Source organism: Nematolebias whitei, chromosome 9 (assembly GCF_014905685.2).
Source record: "Nematolebias whitei isolate Nwh7 chromosome 9, NemWhi1, whole genome shotgun sequence".
Classification (NCBI taxonomy): Eukaryota; Metazoa; Chordata; class Actinopteri; order Cyprinodontiformes; family Rivulidae; genus Nematolebias; species Nematolebias whitei.
Genome location: NC_056506.1, coordinates 11,243,956 through 11,259,437, shown reverse-complemented (window position 1 = coordinate 11,259,437; position 15,482 = coordinate 11,243,956). Strand labels below are relative to the sequence as shown.

The 15,482-nt window shown below is 44.0% G+C and overlaps 1 long non-coding RNA gene across 1 annotated transcript in view; it reads left to right on the top strand.

Moving 5' to 3' along the window:
- Nucleotides 1-5,523: 5,523 nt before the first annotated feature.
- The window catches only part of LOC119414949, a 22,565-nt gene continuing 12,606 nt past the window's right edge, over nucleotides 5,524-15,482 (top strand). Inside the window, exon 1 of the long non-coding RNA XR_005187027.1 lies at nucleotides 5,524-5,574. This is a non-coding gene — a long non-coding RNA (uncharacterized LOC119414949). The remainder of the gene's footprint in view (nucleotides 5,575-15,482) is intronic.

Below are 15,482 nucleotides of genomic sequence, written 5' to 3'. Positions count from 1 at the left end.
GACTGGGATGATGGTGGCAGTCTTCAGGCAGGTAGGAACTGTCTCCAGCGTAAGTGAGGTGTTAAAGATGTCTGCCAGCACCTCGCAGAGCTGATCGGCACATTCTTTCAACACTTTTCTGGGGATGTTGTCGGGGCCAGTTGCCTTGTGCGGATCAATCCTCCTGAAGGTACTCCTTACTTCAGCTGAGGTCATGCTGAGATGCTCTTCATTCGGTGGTGAGGTGAGTCTGGTGCTGGGTGGTCTGTTCGGGTCTTCGAACTGTGCATAGAACTTGTTCAGGGCATCAGGCAGAGATGGGTCTTTGAGGCATTGTTCACTCCTTCCTTTATAATCTCTTATGCACTTAATGCCCCTCCACATACTCTGAGGGTCTTGTGAGGTGAATTGACCCTCAATCCTCTGTGCATATGTGGCCTTGGCCTTCTTAATACCAGCAACCAGCTCTTTCCGGCGGGGGTGGCTGTGGCTGAGTGGTTAGAGCAGTTGTCCTCCAATGCGAGACTTGGGGATTCGAATCCACCAGCAATCACATGCTGAAGTATCCCTGGGCAAGACACTGAACCCCTCATTGCCTCTAATGTGTGTCCCATTAGTATATGAATGTGATAAAGCAATGATTAGTCTCATTAGAATGATTTGTTCAATTAGCTTTGTAGAGATCTAGTAGAGTGCTAAAGCGCTGTAAAGCACTTTGAGTATCTTGAAATAAGATAGAAAGGCGCTATATAAGTACAATCCATTTAACATTTACTATTTACCATTTCCTTGTCCTACTCAGCTCCTCTGAGTTTCCAGACCTGAAGGCAATGTTCCTGGCTGCCAGCAGGGTGCGCACCTCTGCATTCAGCCAAGGTTTTCTGTTCGGGTAGCTTTTAACATATCTGATGGAAGAGACGGTGTCAGTACATGTACTAATATCCTGATGCATGCTCAATAATCCAGGTAGAAAAATCTAAAAAAGTTGAATCTGGTCCTCTGGACATTCAAAAAATGATGGCATGTTGAAGGAGTATCAGAGAAACTGAGACGTTTCTTTTCTAAACATAACGTCCCAGTGGCTTTTAAACCCCAAAATACATTACGGCAAAGACTGGTTCATCCCAAAGATCCAGTCCCCCAGCACAAACAGAGCAATGTTGTGTATGCTGTTCAGTGTCAGGAGGGCTGTGATCAGTCTTACTTCAGGGAAACAAAACAGCCACTGGCCAAAAGGATGGCCCAGCACAGAAGATCAACATCATCAGGCCAGGACTCTGCGGTCTACACTCATCTCCAGGCCAGCGGTCACTCTTTCAGGGATGAAGATGTTCACATCCTGGACAGAGAGGAACGATGGTTTGAGAGAGGAGTAAAGGAGGCCATCTTTGTGAAAAGAAATCGTCCATCGTTAAACAGGGGTGGAGGCCTACGTGTTCAATTGTCCCCCTCTTACAATGCTGTGATTGCTAGTATCACTCAGCCCTCTGTGAACAGTAAACAGCCATCAGTGTGCTAATGATCCATTGTTAGGCTGATGGTCTTTCTTGAGCATGTGATCAGCTGGTTTTGGTTGTCAGCAGCAAAACTGGTTGATCCACTCTGAGAAGGTGCTATTTAAGAGACTGAGCTGAATACAGCACCTCAGACTGAGGAAGTCTCTCGGATGAGAGACGAAACGTTTCTACATTTTTTTGTTGATTTGCTTTGTTTTGTTTTTTTGAATGTCCAGAGGACCAGATTTAACTTTTTTAGATACATGTACTAATGCAACCCAGAACTGAGGATGTGTATTGGTCCAGATCAAGCGATCCTCCATTTTCAGCAGCTTCTCTGAAAACCTACCAGTCTATTCATTCAAAACAATCTCTCAGTATAGGGCCACTGTCCTGGATCCAACATTTAACTTTCTTTTGTACTGGTCTAGAGCGTCTCAGTGGGGGGAGGTAAGCAGTGGCCAAGAAGATTGAGATGTGGTCTGACAGTCCTAAGTGGGGGCGGCGTTCGGCTTTGTATGCATCTTTTATGTTTGTGTAAACACGGTTCAGCATATTGTTTCCATGTGTTGGTATGCCCACATGCTGGTAAAAGCTTGGGAAACAGTCCTTTAGATTAACGGGTAGCGGGGGTAGCAGCATAAGTAGGGAGACCCAGACTTCCCTCTCCCTAGCCACTTGGGCCAGCTCCTCCAGGGGAATCCCAAGCAATCCCAGGCCAGCCGAGAAATATAGTCCCTCTAGCGTGTCCTGGGTCGTCCACTGGCTCTCCTCCCAGTGAGACGTGCCCGGAACATCTCACCAGGGAAGCGTCCAGAAGGCATCCTAACCAGATGCCCAAGCCACATCAACTGGCTCCTCTCGATGTGGAGAAGCAGCGGCTCTACTCTGAGTCCCTCCCAGATGACCGAGCTTCTCACCTTATCTCTAAGGGAGAGACACCCTGTGGAGAAAACTCATTTCGCCCACCTGTATCCGTGATCTCGTTCTTTCAGTCACAACACAAAGCTCATGACCATAGATGAGGGTAGGAACGTAGATCGATCGGTAAATTGAGAGGTTCATCTTTTTACTCAGCTCTCTCTTCACCCCAACAGACCGATACAGCGCCTGCTTCACTGTCGATGCTGCACCTATCCGCTTATCGATCTCACGCTCCATTTTTCCCTTATTTGTGAACAAGATCCCGAGATACTTAAACTCCTCCACGTGGGGCAGGACATCCTCCCCGACCCCGAGAGGGCACTCTACCCTTTTCTGGCTCAAGACCATGGCTTCGGATTTGGATGAACTGATCCTCATCCTGGCCGCGTCACACTCGGCTGCAAACCGCTCCAGCGAAAGCTGTAGATCACGACCTGATGAAGTCAATAGGTCCACATCATCTACAGAAAACAGAGAAGTAATCCTAAGGTCACAAAAATGGATCCCCTCAACACCTTGGCTGCACCTAGAAATTCTGTCCATAAAAGTTATGAACCGAATCGGTGACAAAGGGCAACCTTGGTGGAGTCCAACTCTCACAGGGAACGAGCCCGACTTACTGCTGGCAATGCGGACCAAGCTCAGACACCGGTCATACAGGGACATAACAGCCCGTATCAAAGGGCCTGGTACCCCATACTCCCAGAGTACCCCCCACAGGATTCCCTGAGGGACGCGGTCGAATGCCTTCTCCAAGTCCGCAAAGCACATGTAGACTGGTTGGGCAAACTCCCACGCACCCTCCAGGACCCTGTTGAGAGTGTAGAGCTGGTTCAGTATTCCACGACCAGGACGAAAACCGCACTGCTCCTCCTGAATCCAAGGTTCAAATATCCGATGGACCCTCCTCTCCAGAATCCCCAAATAGACCTTACCAAGGAGGCTTAAGAGCTTATATATATTTATTTATATATTTAGAGCACATTTTTTTATTTAATTATTTTGAGTCGTGGGTGAGCTGGCATTGTTTCAATGGGGGTTTTGGTGGGAAACAGGAGTTTCACAGTTGACAATTGACCAAAGCGGTGGTGGGATGCATCACAAACAATGATGAGTCCAGCTACATGCAGAAGGTGGAACACCTGGAGAGCTGGTGCAAGGAGACCAACCTTCACATCAATGTGAAGAAGACAAAGGAGATGGTCGTGGACTTCAGAAAGAACAAACACACCTACCCTGCCCTGAACATAGGAGGATCTGTAGTGGAAGTGGTCTCCAGCTACAAGTACTTGGGTGTGCACCTGAATGATCAAAAAAGCTCATCGGAGACTCTACTTCCTCAGGCGGCTGAGGCTAGCTGTTCTGGGAAGTTCAGTCCTCACTTTCTTCTATAGGTGTGCAGTGGAGAGCATCCTGTGCTCCAGCATCAACGTGTGGCATGGAGGCTGCACAGCTGCAAAAAAAAAAGCTTTGCAGAAAGTGGTGAAGGCTGCACAAAAGTCTGCTGGACTCAGCCTCCCCACCATCACAGACATCTACACCTCCAGATGCAGGAAGAGGGCCACCTGTATCATGAAGGACCCCACTCACCCAGCACACACACTTTTTGCCCCGCTCCCCTCAGGAAGGAGGTTGGGGAGCATTAAGTGTAGAACCACTAGACTGAGGAACAGCTTCTACCCTGAGGCTGTTAGACTCATGAATCTCTAACCAGGATAATCACTGTGAAAAATCACATCATGTTGCTGCTGATTTATTTCATGTTGCTGTGTTCATTCATACTCATCTGCTCACACATACTCATGTTAATGCTGCTGTTCAGCGTATTGTTTTTATGCTATTAGTGCTTAGCATATTTTTAGTTAACGTTTTTTTAGTTCATATCTTAGATTTTATTACTGTTTTTCTTTTTACATTTTATTGTTGAATGTAAATGAGACCCTGTGTACACAATTTCATTCCACCACATGTACCACATGTTGTGCGAATGACAAATAAAGAAACTCTGACTCTGACTTTGACAGAGCTGATCATGGGACATGTCTCCTCTTGTCCTCAGACCTGTACCGTGGACGAGTGCAGTGTGTCAGGACTACATGCTCATCATCCCAGAGATTGTTTGTTTTATCTGAGAGACTGGGAACCTTCTAGACTCCAGGCCTTACTGCAGGTACGCGCGCGCACACACACACACACAGGTCACCTGCAGGCAGTGTTGTTTTTATTTCTAAGAGACAGTCACCACCAAATATACTTACCAGTATATATTATATGTAAACTAGCCACCTCGATCATTTGAAGAAGCTATGCTTTCTAGTTTTTATATTGTTTCAAAGTATAGCTTCCTCAAATTACAAGGGGTGGCCAAATATTAATATGTGGTGACCAAGGCTACCATTGGCCACCCACAGGCTTCGCCATTGTGCCTGGTTGTGGATGAAATTGATCCCTCCACTCGCCAGGATCTATCAGTCTGCAAAATCCGGTCTCTTTTGCAGATGAGTCCTCGAGGCTCAATGGGATTTACCTGTCTAAATAAAGGTTGAATGAATGAATGAAAAAAGCACACAAAAAAATAAAAACTCCCTCTATTCTTCTTCACAGTGTAGCCCCTACCCACTTGCATATATTGCACAAAAAGCATTGTTTTGCATTCTCTGTTTAATTCCAGTCCAGAATATATTACACTCATCTTGAAAACAATAAGCATCCACTATTTAAATCCCTAAGTGACAGGGGGCATTGATCTAGCACTTGTTCTGTTTGTTAGCACTCATTAGTGTAATGTTTGGGTGCACCCTGGCATAGTTAAACACGGCCATGCCAGTGTGGTTCCTGGGGCTGCGGCTGGTTAAGACTGTGGCTGCACATGTTAGTGTCATCATGTGAACATGCTGCTGATGCACATAGCATGATGAGGGTGAAGTGAAAGTTTTCAAATTTAGTTTAATCGTTTCTAGCTGGTGGTGGAGTGTAGCCATATTGTATCTGGTGTGAACTGGGCCTTTGTTGTTTGTTGCTGTTCTACATTGACTGTTTTGTTGTAGTTTTGTTTAGTGTTGTGTTTCACACCTCATGGCACCAACTGATGAATAATCATTTATTTCTTTTTTATGTGGCACTAAGAATAATGGAGTAGATTTCAACACTGACCCTCCTCCTGGAACACAAACAGGTAAGCCACATTTCAATACTCATGTCTTTTTCTTCACTTTGAATGCAAATGTATTTTTAATAGAAGAACATATTCCATACATGATGTTTTAAACCAATTACATGAGTGAAACGGCATTTCCTGTATAAATATCACCTGAGCGCTGAATGACTTTGATAACGTTTGTTGAACTTTTTAAAAAGTTGTGAAATTGAAAATAAGCATTACAGGAGCTAAAATTAACAAAATAGTAGCAATTCAATTCAGTTTATTTATATAGCACCAAATCACAGCAAAGTTCACATAAATAGAAAAGCCAGTTAGTATAGTTCTCTGTCTAAGGAAGCCAGTAGACACGTTGACTCTTCACTTTGTTGCAGTCTCCCATCCTGAGCAAGCACAAGGGTAACAGTGGAAAGGAAAAACTCCTTTTTAAAAGGAAGAAACCTCTAGCAGAACCAGGCTCAGGACAAGTGGTCATCTGCTTTGACCGGCTGGGTTTGAGAGGACAGAAAGGAGAGACAAACAAACACAGAATGGCAGGTCCAGATATAGGTGCAGGTGTACCTGAAAGACAAAAACACATGTCAAGGATAGAAAAAATAATTACAAATACAAAACGGGTTGAGCAGAGTAAGTAAGGACAGTAGCAAAGTGAAAAAATGTGATCAGTTTGTCCTCCAGCAATCTAAGCCTATAGCAGCACAACTAAGGGACAGCTCAGGAAAACCAAGCTGACCCTAACTATAGGATTTAGCAAAAAGCAAAGTCTTAAGACTAGTCTTAAAACTGGACAATGTGTTAGCCTCACGGAGAAAAATTGTAAGTTGGTTCCACAAGAGGGGAGCCTGATAACTGGATAACTAAAACATAATATCATTAAAACAGAAGCTTAAAACTGAAAGCAGGCTTTCTCTGACTTAGTGACAGTACTTGCTTGGCTGCCTCTTACTGATATTGGGGATGATCAAAAACTTTCTTAAATTCATGCAGTAACTAGGTATGACAACTGTTCTATAGGAGGAGAATTCATATGAACCTTGGCCCATTTAAGAGCTTGCCTCTTTAGTACACTAAAGATAAATATAATCTAAGCACAATCAGATAAGTAAGCCACCAGAGTACGAGAGAAGGATGTTTTGTACTGCAGGAGAAATCCTCCCAAAAGGGTTGTTTCTCCATCATGACAAGCCAGTGAGTGGATAAATGGTTAAATCCTTCAGACTTTCAGTATTGGGTATGGTGGTCAGGGTGGCCAATGACCCGGAAACTTAGGAGGTGAGCTTCGGTTTTGGAGATTCTAGGGGAGGTAAGTGTAATAACGAGGGTAGATGCTGTTTTAGTGTGTATGTCATGCCTCCAAGTTCTTCCATGTTTGCTCTGGCCATTTGTTGCTGAGATATAATTTTCTGAAGGGCCGCATTGTGTTTTTCAATCCTTGTATTTCCAGTAACCAGAGTGTGATGGATCTTCTCAGCTTTGGAGAAACTGTGACCCTAGGTTTTGGCTTAAGTGTTCTGTCATTTTTGCTAAATAGCTAGGTTTGTTTAAACAGAGTTTGGTTTTCCGAAGACTGAATGGATTCACTGACACAAGACATAAAAGGTCAAGGGAAGGGTGCTTAACATGGAGTGATCTGAGGAGAAGATAGGGTATCTTGTAATCATTAGAAATCTTCTTTATTCATTAACTGAGAATACTAATGCTTACTGTTTCAGTTTATCCTTTTCAGGCTTGAATGAAGAGGTGTGGAGATTCACATTATTTCCAAGGTTTCACAAGAAATTTATCTCAAGGTGTGTCTTTTAGTTAAAGAGCAGCAGTATAGTTCAGAGAGAGTGGATAAGGCCAGTTGAGATGGGGCCGAGGCAGGGCAGCCGACTCAGTATCCGAAAGTCCCAGGTTCGATCTCCAGTCAATGGACATCTCGTAGTGTCTCTGAGCATCACACCCTATACCCAAATGCTCCCTGGACTCTTTCAATAGCTGCCCACTGCACCACCTGGTGGTGGATGGCTTAAATGCAGAGAGCCAATTTCGACATTGTATGGGAACATACAATGATGACAATATATTTATTATTATTATTATTATTGTTATTATTTGTCCAAACGCTTTCACATCAAGAGGATGAAGTTAAATGGTCCCAGGCAATGGACACTGAGGGTGCATTCACACCAGCCCTGTTTAGTCCGCTTTAATCAAACTCTAGCTCGTTTTCCTAGAAAGTCCGGTTCGTTTGGAGCGGTGTGAACTCGCCATCGAACTCTGTCATGGAACAGAAAGGCGAACTCTGGCCCGGGCTAAAACCTAGGTCTCGGTCCGGTAGAAGAGAACTCCAGCGCGGTTCGAGTGCAGTGTGCATGCAAACAGACCGGGCCCCGCTCCACAGGACAAACAAACACGCATTTCTCTTACCTTATATGGAGCCGGCAGCTACCTTGTTTGGAAAAACAATATTCTCCATGGTCTTCTGTCTTATCTTCTGCTTCTGCTAAGTCCATTTTTGAAAAATGACAAAATATAACTCCTAAACTTGCTAAAACTTGATGCCACTTCGTTTTTATTTTTATTTCCAGAAGAAGAAGAAGACGTTTACTCAGAGATTTTTGTGTCATTTCTTTCAGTAATTCTTGGTGCAGCGCTCCCACAGGCGAGCGGGGTAATAGGTTGGTTCAACAGGTTGACTCGACTGCACAGTGCAGTGTGAATGCAAATGCACCAGCTCAAATGTAAACAAACAGTTATGAATATTGGTCCCGAACCGAATTGAGTCTACCGGACTATCTGGTGTGAAAACGACCTGAGTCTCTGAAGAACAAATATTTGAGGTACTTGCAACACTAGAAGGTACGTTTCATGGCGGGTGGCTAAAAAACACACCAAAGAATATTCACGTTAGACTTTATCTTATAGTAAAGATAAATGCTTGTTTGACCTTAGGTGACTTCACCGTGCGTGAACCAACACTCAAGCATAAGTCAGTGGTTTGACATCAACTTTTATGCTGTCCCTGCTTATCAAGGTTTTTGCCACAGCTGTGGTTAATTGAAGAGCTCTGGAGTAAACAACCTGTGGCAGAACACTCAATCTCCTTCCGTGTCATGGTGGAGGAGACTGGTTTGGGCAATAAAGCACTCAAAGGAGCATTCATTCATTTGTTATCTGAATGGCTAAAGGATCAATTGGCTACAAAGGAGGATCCAGAAACACTAGATGATGCCATTAAATTGGCGGTACAGATTGAAAATCCTGAAGGAATAAGGAAAAAGGACTACAATTCGCCTAGAACAATCATCTTGCAGTTTTTGCTACTTCCAATTCCACCAGTTCAAGCTTCAGCCCCCACAGTCTCAAAACAGGAACTGGACCCCATGCAACTAAGCAATACATGGTTACCACTGGAGGAGCAACAACAATGGTTGTCAGCTAAGGAGTGCCTATACTGTGGTAAATGGGGTAATTTAATTGCCAATTATACTGTGTATCCCTGTTAAAAGCCAAAGCCCTTCAGTAGATCAGGAAATACTTGTGGGTAAAGCAGTTAATTTTGCTAGTATACACTTCTGGTTACCTATGATCATTTGTACTAACAAAGTTATCTTAATAATCCTATTCAGGCCTTGGTTGATTCCGCAGTGGAGCAGAACCTAATCAGCCAGGACTTAGTAAATTAACTTCATCTCTGTAAGGATGGTGCTCCCTTGTGGCAGATCCCATCCCTACACTCCCTGGTCTCCCTGTTAATTGGCTTGATTGTTTCCACCCTTGTGTCATCCAGGTGTTTGTGATTGTCTCCCTGTGTATTTGTGTATATAAGCCTGTGTCCTTGTGTTTATGATTGTCCTGGCAATGTCTCCTGTTACGTCTTGCCTCCTGGGTTCCCAGTGATCCTTGCGTATGTAAGTTTGCTGCCCTGTCAGCTATTTTGTGTTCTTTATATTAAAACAATATTATTTTACCTGCCGAGTTGTCGTACTGCCTGCATCTTTGGGTCTGAACCACACCAGATTGTTACAGAATGCCAGGACCATACAAAAACCCAACAGGCTGCCCGTCCTTGGCTGTGCTCACCCTGGAGGATGAGCAGCGGCTCCACAGTGTTTCATGGGCACTGTTTCGCACTGTATGCACCCTCATCGACCTGCAGGCAAGATGGGTCGCAACCCAGGATGTCTTGGGTGAGTTCCTTCACCTTCCAGGACTAATCCAGTACCCGAAGATGGCAAAGCTCCTCAATATGGTGCTGGAGGAGCAACGAGTGCTGAATATAATCCGCTGGTCCACTGACCCCCAGCACACGTTCCCTGTGTCCTGACGAGTCCATGTTCTCGGAGCGTCACACGTCCCTTGCGCTCCCAACTCCAGCGGCGGCCCCTGCGCCCTCGTCTCTAGCGGCGGCTCCTGTGCCCTCGTCTCCAGCAGCGGCTCCTGCTCCCTCATCTCCAGCGGCAGCTCCTGCGCCCTCATCTCCAGCGGCAGCTCCTGCGCCCTCGTCTCCAGCGGCAGCTCCTGCGCCCTCGTCTCCAGCGGCAGCTCCTGCGTCCTCGTCTCCAGCGGCAGCTCTGGTGCTCACGACTTCAGCCACAGTTCTGGTGTTGGCAGCTATGGTTTCTTCGGTGGTCTCTTCTCTGGATCGCCCACCAGAGCCCCCACCCAATGATGGACGGTCTCCCGGCTGCACCCCTGAGTCTGTTCCATGTCTTGGATGGCCTCTTGGGCACCCACCTGAACTTGTTATATTTCCTTGTGCTTAGTTTTTGTGTTTAGTTCTCAGGCCTCGTCCAATCAGTTTTTGGTTTCTTGTCCTAGTGTTTCCTTGTGCCCCCCATCCTTGCAGTTCCTCCCTCCGCCCGCCCGGAGGAAGGAATTATACAGTATATAATATATATATTATATATATAATTATATTATATTATAATATAATATTTTATATCTGATTTTGTCAGGTGCGTTCCAGCAACTGTTTGCTCGAATCCGGCAACTCTCAGACTTACTAAAAATAAAGTTATGTACAAATATGACTGCCTTGTCGTTTGGGGAGCCATGCTTGAACTATGTCGCTCTGCTCTGCTGCTGAGACGATAAATAACTCTGACACCTCAGCTGCTGTTTTTATGACACTCTGGACGCTTGTCACCCACAGCATGCATGCGACAAAGAGTATAAACTATAAACTCAAAGCAAGAGTGATACTTGCCCCCTCTTTTCTTCTTTTACGTTGTCATCACTTTTTAGTTTTATTGATGCATTTGTCAAAGCACAATTTTGATGTTTTTTTGGTTTTGTAAATACAGAAGTAATGTTTAATAAATGTTAAGACTATTCTTTGCTAACAAAATATATTTTATGTCATTAAACAACTTATCAGGTTCTTCTCTTGTGATCATGTGCATTCCCCCAGGACACCCCCCACCCACTCAACCTGTCTGCCCGCTATTTGCGTTCCGGCATAGATTGGTTTACAAATTAAGCCCTGCCTAGCCCACTACTGGAGTTTTAATTAGGTATTTTAAGCTTCTAATAAACACGATGGATGATGATCATATTGCTTTATGCAAGGCTATTGGTAAGGAGTGATTATTATTATTGTTTCATATTGGCTAGTGGTTTTTCCTCTAAAACTTAACTTGGGACACACTGTGTTTCTTAGACTGTGGCTAGGATGCATGAGAGAAGCGGAGCGTGTTCTATTCACACAAGGAGAGCTGTTGGTCAGGCTACTTCTTGTTCTGCCATTAACTCTAAAATAGTTATTTCATTTTCATTTATTTAAATTAATACAATGCATATTAATCAGCATGTCAGCGGTAAGCATCAATGTAAATATTAGTTAGCACAACAGCTAATTTTCATCCATTATCCTAAGGCAGGTAAGAACAAAAAAATCATCCCCTAAAACAAAGAGCAGAGAATAATACAAACATCACCTATATAACACATAATACAACATGAAATTATAATAAAGATATGATGCCATAAAAAAATAGACAAAGTAATCTACACATGCGTGCACCTCTGATTAGTTTTCAGCCAAAGTTTCAAAGAGTTTTTAAAGCTGGAGTAGGTGTCACAGTTCCTGATAAAAACTGGCAGTATGTTCCTTGACTGTGTGCCTCTGATGGACACCACCATATGGACAAATTTAGTCCTGCATTGCTGTACATTACAATCTCCTCTGGTCACCTCAACGCCATTGTGTTTACTGTATTACTTGTTTTTTTTCTCTTAGAAAATACATTAAAGGAGGAGGAGCAAGTCCATTGAAAACTTAAAAAATCAGGCAAGCATCCATAAAAATCTGATAGCTATCAAAATCCAGAATGTTGTACGTACTTAATTATGATGTTACAATATTGATACTGTAAAAGCTTTTGTCAAAAAATTTTGGTGCTTTCTTAAAAAGAGACTTTAACAGCTTCGAAATGGCCTCTCAAGTGTGAGCCCATGTAGTATAACAATAGGCGGTATGGCTGAAGATCATGGCATGCATGTAAAACCCCCAGTATACTCCTGCATACGTCCATATGCAGAGGTATGCACGTACATACGCAGAGGTACGAGCGTACCCCCCAGGGCATGTCCGTGCAAAGCTCAATTTTTACGACCGCATACGCGTACGTGGTGTCGCACAATAAATTGCCTGGCGACGGACTGTTTTATGTGACACCAATGTATTAAATTCCCTTTCTTCATTCCAGCCTTTTCTTTTTTTTTTTTTTTTTTTGCCAAGAGGCAGTGATCTCTTCCTCCTCCGTTGATGCAATGACTGAAATGGTGAGAAATGAAGGAATTTGTCACGAGCGAATTAAACTCAGGTCCAACATGGCTGCGGGAGGGTCTGGAGATTTCCTGGTGGGCTGGTCTGATGTGTGGGCTGCAGAGCTAGCCTTCCCTGTTTTTTATTTTTTTATTTTTTTATATATATTTTTATTAACAACATATAAAAACAGAAAACCACTGTGGCTGTGTCTGCCAGCGCTCGTTTTTTTTTTCTTCTCGACCTGTCAATCAATCCAGTAGGCGTGTCAGCAAATGACCAATCGGCGACCTCAATTTGTCCCAAAGGTAGACGCCCCTTGTCTGTGAAGCTGCTCTGCAGCTGCTCAGGGTGTACGCTGGAGTCTGAAGTCTGAACCCTCTGCGTACAGTACACGCGTACGGACCTACGCTGCAGTATACTGGGGGCTTAAGCCTTTGCTGATTTTATTGTCAGAGAAGGTCTTATATGTTTTTGAAGTTTGACAGATTTAGTTTAATTATAAATGAAATTCTCTTTATATGCTGCTTGAAATTTAGATTGGAATCAAAAATTACTCCAAGGAATTTACATTGTTCAACCACTTCTAATGTCTCGCCATTGACTGACATAGATGGTTGCTCATTATCTGCTGGCAGCCGAGAGAAAAACATACAGATGTTTTTTTTTTTAATGTTGAGATGTAGACAAGAGTCCTGCAGCCAGTGAGACACTGGCATCATATTGAATCAAGTGTTACTTGTATAGGTAAAACCACATGTTAAACAGCCTGTTAAAATACACCAGAATGCAGGAAATGGCATCTACTTTATTCAGAATTTTCTGGGGGAAGACATTCCCCTAAAGGGCATATTCTATAAATCCCCCTGATGTAAGGTTATAAATACATGACCTTATTAATAATAGGTTGTGATCTAAAGTGGGCCAGTCTGAGACTGAAACTCAAGGGCTGAAACTGAGTCCCACTCCGGCCTTATCTGTACATCACCCTTGTCCTTAAAAATGGGCACCAGCACATTTCTTCTCAATTCCTCAGACATTTTTCACCCTTAAATATGCCATTGAATATTTGAGTCAAAAACCTCACTACCATCTCTCCAAGACATTTCCAAACCTCCACTGGTATGTCATCAGGTCCTACTGCCTTCCCCTTCTTCATTCTTTTCTGAGCTTTCCGGACTTCACCCTCACTAATCTTTCCCACATCCTGGTCCACAGTTTCTATGACTCTTTTTCTCTTTCATTCATTAGCTCCTCAAAGTACTCCTTCCATCTTCCCGTCACACTCTCCTCACTCCTAACCTGCTGCACATCCTTTCCAGCCTGATCCCCCTGTCTTACCAATTGGTACAAGTCCTTCTAGCCCTCTTTAGTGTCCAGTCTCCCATACAACTCATCATACACCCTATGCTTTGCCTTAGCCACTTCCCTCTTTGCTCTACGTCCCATCTTCTTTTATTCCTGTCTCCTCTCTTCAGTCCTCTAACTGTCATAATTCTTCTTGGCTAACCTCTTTCTTTGAACAGCATCCTGCACTTCACTATTCCACCACCAGGTTTCCTTATCATCCATTCTCTGTCCAGATAACACACCAAGTACCTTCCTACCTGTCTCTCTAATTACTGTTGCTGTTGCCCAGTCATTTGGAAGCTCTTTCTTACCACCCAGAGCCTTTAACAGCTTCTCTCTGAATTTCTCAACATTCTTCCTTCTTCATCTTTCACCAGTCTTCTTCTCTGATTTTACCATTTTTCTCTTCTTCACAACAACAGTCATTCTACACACAATCATCCTATGCTGTCTGGCCATACTCTTCCCTGCCACAACCTTACAGTCCCCATCTCCCTCAGGTTTCCTCTTCTACACAGAATGTAGTCGACCTGCGTACTCCTTCCTCAACTCTTATAGGTCACTCTATGTTCCTCCCTCTTTTGGAAATAGGTATTGACTACAGCTATTTCCATTCTCTTGGCAAAATCCACCACCATCTGTCCTTCCTGGTTTCTTTACTTGACACCAAATCTACCCATCACTTCCTCATCCCTTCTGTTTCCTTCACCATGTCCATTCGGGTCTGCTCTAATCACCACTCTTTCCTCCCTGGGAATACTCTCTATCACTTCATCCAGATCCTTCCAAAATGTATCTCTTGTCCCCATAACATCCAACCTGTGGAGCATAACTACTGACAATGTTTAGCATCAAGCCTTCTACTTCTACCTTCAGGCACATCACCCTATCTGACACTTTCTTCACCTCTACTACATTCTTTGCCAACTACTCCTTTAGGACCACCCCTACTCCATTTCTCTTTCTATCCACACCATGCTAAAACAGTTTGAACCCTGCCCCAATGCTGCGAGCCTTGCTGCCCTTCCACTTGGTCTCTTGGACACATAAAACATCTACCTTCCTTCTCTGCATCATGTCAGCCAGCTCTTTACATTTGCCTGTCATTGTTAGCACATTTAGAGTTGCAAACATTAGTCCTACATTCTTCACTTTCCTCTTCTCCCTCTGTCTCCTGACACGTTTCCCTCCTCGTGGTCTTCAACTAAAAAGCACTGAAAAGCAAAACACACACCCAAATCAAAAAGAGGGTGAAACAAAAGCAGAATAAAATGAAGGAATCTACAGACAAGAAAATGTGAGCTAAAACATCAACAATCAAAGTGGGTGACACTGTTCGTGTTCACAGACCTGAGCACGTTCCCAAAGGACTTGTTGCAGGTCACTTTAACAGCAGGCCATGAAGGTTTGTTAGCAAGGTGGTTAGAAGATCCACAATGAAAGCATGAACGGTTACCAGCTGCTTGAGCCGTGGCAGGAGCAGGATTCGGAACAAGAACTGTATTTCATTGATTTGAGTCCAGAAACACAAATCAAGTCCACCCAGAAGACTTTTTAAGTGTCCTGCACTGATCAATTGAAAGAACACTCTCTTTTCTATTATCATTATCCATCCATCCATCCATCCATTTTCTTTACCCGCTTATTCCATTTTTGGGTCACGGGGGTCGCTGGTGCCCATGTCCAGCAATCACTGTGCGAGGGGCGGGGTACACCCTGGACGGGTCACAAGTCCATCACAGGGCCACACAGAGACAAACGAGACAAACAACCATTCACTCTCTCACTCACACCTAGGGACAATTTAGAGTTACCAATC